Source organism: Mustela nigripes, unplaced genomic scaffold (genome assembly GCF_022355385.1).
Source record: "Mustela nigripes isolate SB6536 unplaced genomic scaffold, MUSNIG.SB6536 HiC_scaffold_1479, whole genome shotgun sequence".
Lineage (NCBI taxonomy): Eukaryota > Metazoa > Chordata > Mammalia > Carnivora > Mustelidae > Mustela > Mustela nigripes.
The window spans coordinates 1-5812 of record NW_026740886.1 but is presented as its reverse complement, the minus strand read 5'-3'; the positions used below and the strand labels follow the sequence as shown (position 1 = coordinate 5812).

Sequence of the window (5812 nt, the reverse complement as noted above, 5' to 3'; positions counted from 1 at the left end):
AGAAACTGAATATACTACATCCTGTAGTCAGTCAAACCTGGCATAACTAAAGACCAGGTAATCTGGTAAACAGCAAGCACCAGCATTATCTCTGTACCTCTAGGAACCTGGCTAGACAGGCAGGAGTCAGGTTGGAAGGGTTAGGCCACGTGCCTCCAAGTAAAACCTAACAGAAGAATCCAGATTCCAGTGAGTGATATCTCAAAGGTTTTTTTTTTGTTTTGTTTTGTTTTAAGATTTTATTTATTTATTTGACAGACAGATCACAAGTAGGCAGAGAGGCAGGCAGAGAGAGAGGTGGGGAAGCAGGCTCCCAGCTGAGTGGAGAGCCCAATATGGGGCTGGACCTCAGGACCCTGGGACCGTGACCGGAGCCGAAGGCAGGTGCAACCAGGCGCACCTATCTCAAAGGTTTTAAATTTAGTTCCACCTTTTGTTTCACCTTCCCAGTCCCATACCTTCACCCCTGGTCTGGGACCATTATTCTGCAGAAATAATTGAAGTGGGCTGAATAATTCATGCTAAAAAGAGTAATGCCTTGCTTTTTTCTTGTTATTAAAGCAGCAGAAACCGCCACAGGAGGCTAAAAAGCAATAAGCCTTATTAGCACAGTATTTCTTTCTTTCTTTCTTTTTTTTTAAGATTTTATTTATTTATTTATTTAACAGACAGAGATCACAAGTAGGCAGAGAGGCAGGCAGAGAGAGAGGGGGAAGCAGGCTCCCCGCTGAGCAGAGCGCCCAATGTGGGGCTCCATCCCAGGACTCTGGGATCATGACCTGAGCCGAAGGCAAAGGCTTTAACTCACCGAGTCACCCAGGCGCCCCTAGCACAGTATTTCTGAGAGCTTTAAAAAGTAATAGACTTCGGGTCGCCTGGGTGGCTCAGTGGGTTAAAGCCTCTGCCTTCGGCTCAGGTCATGATCTCAGGGTGCTGGGATGGAGCCCCACATCGGGTTCTCTGCTCAGCAGGGAGTCTGCTTCCCTTACTCCCCTCTCTGCCTACTTGTGATCTCTGTCTGTCAAAAAAATAAATAATCTTTAAAAAAAAAAAAAGGTAATAGACTCTCACCTCCACCCACAGAGTCTGGTTTTAAAGTAGGCCCAAGAGGGACAGTCAGCTTCCAGGACTGTATTAATGGTTAAGGACCTTCTATATCAGGATCATTTGAAGAGCTTGTTAAAAGGCAGAATCCTGTGTCCTACATCCTAGAATACTGATTCAGTACAGTGCAAGTGAAGTCTAGAAATCTGCATTTCAACCAGCTCTCACAGGTGTTTATACACATTAAATCTGGAGAAGCTACAGCCCCAGCAGGTATCCGTGGGGGTTATGAAGGAAGCTGGGTGGTGAGGGGGGAGCTGGATCAGAGAATACAGCCTCTGAACCTGGCTTGTTTCAGACCCCTCCCCCTGCTGCCTTTCTCATCCGAAAGTTCCTTCATTTTCCTCCTCTACTTTTCTTTTTTTTTTTTTTAAAGATTTTATTTATTTATTTGACACAGAGAAAGAGATCACAAGCAGACAGAGAGAGAGAAGCAGGCTCCCCGCCAAGCAGAGAGCCCAACGCGGGACTTGATCCCAGGACCCCGAGATCATGACCTGAGCGGATGGCAGAGGCTTCACCCACCGAGCCACCCAGGTGCCCCTTCCCCCTCTACTTTCTAATTCCTGTTCCTTGCCATGCACTCACACAGATCTACTACGGTCTTTTAAGATTACTACAGAATCTTTGCCATAAACATTATTCTGTTCTAACTGTTCTAAGCCTTTTATCTTACAGATTTCAAATTGAGGTCCAGAGAGAAGAGACACAATGAAGATCACAGTACTGGTTAATCCCTGAAGCAATTCTAACCCTTTTGACACCTAATCCAAAGGATTTTCTACTACTTCAGACTGCTTTTCATCATTCAGCTGACGCTAAAAGCTCCTTTCAGATACTGGTAAAGTAGCAGTGTTTTCAAATTACCTTCAGGGTGGCCTCCCTCAGCCCAGTCTTCAAGGGGAAGCAAGGTTCTGCATCTTAAAACTTTCTTGGTTTCTTAGGTTCTAAAGCTGTTTATACTGGTTGCCAGGCAACCATCTCTTTAGAATTCCACGGGGCTACTGAAAGAATTTGCAGGTTCAACCAGTGGTATCTTCGGCTATTTATTTTATTTACTTTTCTAAACAACTTTGGGAAGCTGCATTGTATTTCTTGATTGATGGTACAACAGACTGCTTGGTCATCCTTTGAAAATAAACCTCTAAGTTTGTGCAGCTCAATTATTTTTTCCCCCACAAGCATTCACCCAGCTCTTGCATGCTTCACATTAGTAGGCTGATAGAACAAATAGTAAAGTAGAATGGGTCTCTCTTTGGGGTCCTTTCCATTCCCCTTCCATTCCTCCACTTCCACTTACTCTCCTGCGATCATACAGTTCAATTCCATCTCTCCTGCTCCCCAAATCCTGGCTAGATGATCAGCTGGTGACACTTTTTACAAGGGGACTCTTCAAATTCCATATTTCTACTAGTATAATCTCAGGTCTCCAGAATTCTGGTCTTCTGAGGTTCCCTTATGAAAAGAATTTGTCCTGGGGCGCCTGGGTGGCTCAGTGGGTTAAGCCGCTGCCTTCAGCTCAGGTCATGATCTCAGGGTCCTCTGCTCGGCAGGGAGCCTGCTTCCCTCTCTCTCTCTCTGCCTGCCTCTCTGTCTACTTGTGATTTCTCTCTGTCAAATAAATAAATAAAATCTTTAAAAAAAAAAAAAAAAGAAAGAAAGAAAGAAAAGAATTTGTCCTGATAGCAGGAAAGATTTCTGGGCATGAGGCTCTGTCTGTCTGGTTGACCTGAAGCTGTTCAGGTGGTCACCATTTCTTGCTGACCAACTTAAGCACTCAATTTTAGTGCCTGGGTTCAAGTTATGCTCAGACCCTGGGACCCTTAAATAAAACCTTAAAAAAAAAAAAAGAGGGGCGTCTGGGTGGCTCAGTGGCTTAAAGCCTCTGCCTTCGGCTCAGGACATGGTCTCAGGGTCCTGGGATCGAACCCCACATCAGGCTCTCTGCTCGGCAGGGAGCCTGCTTCCTCCCTCTCTCTCTGCCTGCCTCTCTGCCTACTTGTGATATATCAAATAAATAAATACAATAAAATCTTAAAAAAAAAAAAACCTGGGACACTTACAAAAGGCAAAAAAGCATGGTTTCTGAGACGAAAAGACTGAGAGACTTAAAAATTCAACGGAATTACTGTATGAGCTAGCAATTCTACTACTCATAAGTATATCCCTGAAAGAATTAAAAGCAGGGGCTCTTAAACAGGTATTTATAGACCCATGTTAATAGCAGTGCATTCACAATGGTCAATGTGGAAAAAACCCAAAATCCATCAGTAGATGAACAGACAAATAAAGTGTACGGCATACACACAGTAGACTACTGGGCCTTAAAAAGGAGGGAAATTCTGATACATGCTACACATATGGGTGGATATGGAAGGCGCTAACTGAAATAAGTCAGACACAAAAGGACAAATACTGTATGATTCCACTTATATGAGGTACCTCAAATAGTCAAATTCCTCAAGACGGAAAGTAGAGGGGCACCTGGGTGGCTCAGTGGGTTAAAGCCTCTGCCTTTGGCTCAGGTCATGACCCCAGGGTCCTGGGATAGAGCCCCGCATCAGGCTCTCTGCTCAGCGGGGAGCCATCTTCCCCCCTCCCTGCCTCTCGGTCTACTTGTGATCTCTCCTTCTCTCTGTCAAATAAGTAAAATCTTTAAAAAAAAAAAAAAAAAAAAAAGGTGGAAAGTAGAATAGTGGTTTCCAGGGGCAGCAGGGGTTTTCAGCTTGAGCGATGAAAGAGTTCTGGAAATGGATAGTGGTGATAGTTGCACTATACTGTGAGTGTACTTAGCTATATGGTTAAAATGGTAAGTTTTATGTTTGTATAATACCACCATTTTTTTAAAAAAACACTTAATTATGAAAGTCATCTTATTTCTTTTTCTTTTCTCTCTCTCTCTTATTATTTTTTTAGTAGGCTCCATGCCCAGTGTGGAGTCCAAGGTGACCCTAAGATTAAGACCTGAGCTGAGATCAAGAGTCAGAGGCTCAACCAACAGAGCCACCCAGGTGCTCCAGCCATGTTATTCCTGATAAAAATTCTGGGTAAAGAAGAAAATTAAAACTACCCAAACTACCCCAATGCCTAAGAAATAACAGTGTGGATAACTGCTGACTAGTCTATTTTTTTTTAATGTATTGACACACATTTTTAAAGGTTATATGGATCTCTACCTGCTTTCAGTGTCGTGAAAATTTCCCCATCATATTCTGCTACAGCATCTCTAATGGCTACATATCTTCTGTTATATGACTGTATCACAATTAAATTGATTAGACCAAATTTATATTGCTGGTTGGTTTCTAACTTTTCCTCTATTAAAAGAACAATATGGGGCGCCTGGGTGGCTCAGTGGATTAAGCCACTGCCTTCGGCTCAGGTCATGATCCCGGGGTCCTGGGATGGAGTCCCGCATTGGGCTCTCTGCTCGGCAGGGAGCCTGCTTCCCCCTCTCTCTCTCTGCCTGCCTCTCTGTCTACTGTGATCTCTCTCTGTCAAATAAATAAATAAAATCTTTAAAAAAAATAAAAAATAAAAGAACAATACGATAAGCATCCTTATGGCCAATATATACATACATTCATGAATACTTAGGAGAAATTCCTAAGGTCAAAGAGAATGCACCTTTTAAACATTTTCAACCAGTTTGCTCTGAAAAGGTCATAAATCCGTCAACAGTGTATGAGTATCTGTTTTACAAATCTTTTTACCATAGGACATATCACGTGAGAACAGCTGCGTAACGGTTCAGAGCACAGAGTGGGATCTGACTGCAAAGATAGAAATCCCAGTATTTTAGGACACTTGGGAAGCTTAGTTAAGTATCCGCCTTCAGTTCAGGCTGTGATCCCAGGGTCCCGGGATCAAGTCAGTGGGGAGCCTGCTTCTCCCCCTGCCACTCCCCCTACTGTGTGATCTCTCTCAGACAAATAAATATTAAGAAGATCTTTAAAAATAAATAAATCCCAGTATTTTTAGTGGCTTGATCTTCAGCAAATCACTTCACGTCTCCCTCCAGGCCTTAATTTTCTCATAAAGCTCTTGAGAGGATTTGGAACTATTATTATTATTTACTTTCTTTAGTTTCTGTGCACAAAATACACTGAAATATCCCAAAGAACCAGTGCAACACTAATTAGAGCTTCAGAGAATCGCATGATTAATAACCAGCAGGAGCTGAGAACATTTGAAACTAGGTAAAAAGGCTTGGTTGGGAAGGTCCTTGAAGGGTGGGGTCTTATGGGGACCAGTGGCAAACAGCTGCTGTGGGCTTGAGTGGAGCTTACACATTTTGCAGGTTTCTCTAATAAATATATATATATATAAAAAATCATGAATATAAGATCCAATACAAGGTCTTAAAAGGGGCCTGAAGTTAAGTTTGGTGAAAAATCCACCACTAGGTGGAACCCATCCACAGTTTATGAAAAAGTGGGGGAAAGGTGAGCCGTCCCTGAGGAGAGAGAGATAACCTTTGCCTAAGTACAGTAGCTATGATCTCATTTGTCTATTTTTATACCTATAAGGAAAAATGCACTGGTCACACAGCTAGTAAAACTCCAGGCCTCTTAAATGTGGGGATGGTGTGGAAGATAAGCCTATACACAGGTAATACACAAACAAAACACCATTATGCACACTTTTAACGAAACCTCATGATAATTAATGAGAGGAAATTACTCAACAAACTGATAAAAAAAAAAAA

General features: G+C 42.6%; 1 long non-coding RNA gene across 1 annotated transcript; it reads left to right on the top strand.

Annotated features, from left to right (window-relative positions):
• The first annotated feature begins 1354 nt into the window (after nucleotides 1-1354).
• LOC132008830 (uncharacterized) lies at nucleotides 1355-4356 on the top strand. The gene is made up of 3 exons (XR_009401736.1): nucleotides 1355-1641; nucleotides 1783-1945; nucleotides 4024-4356. It is a non-coding gene; the product is annotated as an uncharacterized LOC132008830 (long non-coding RNA).
• The last annotated feature ends 1456 nt before the right edge of the window (nucleotides 4357-5812 follow it).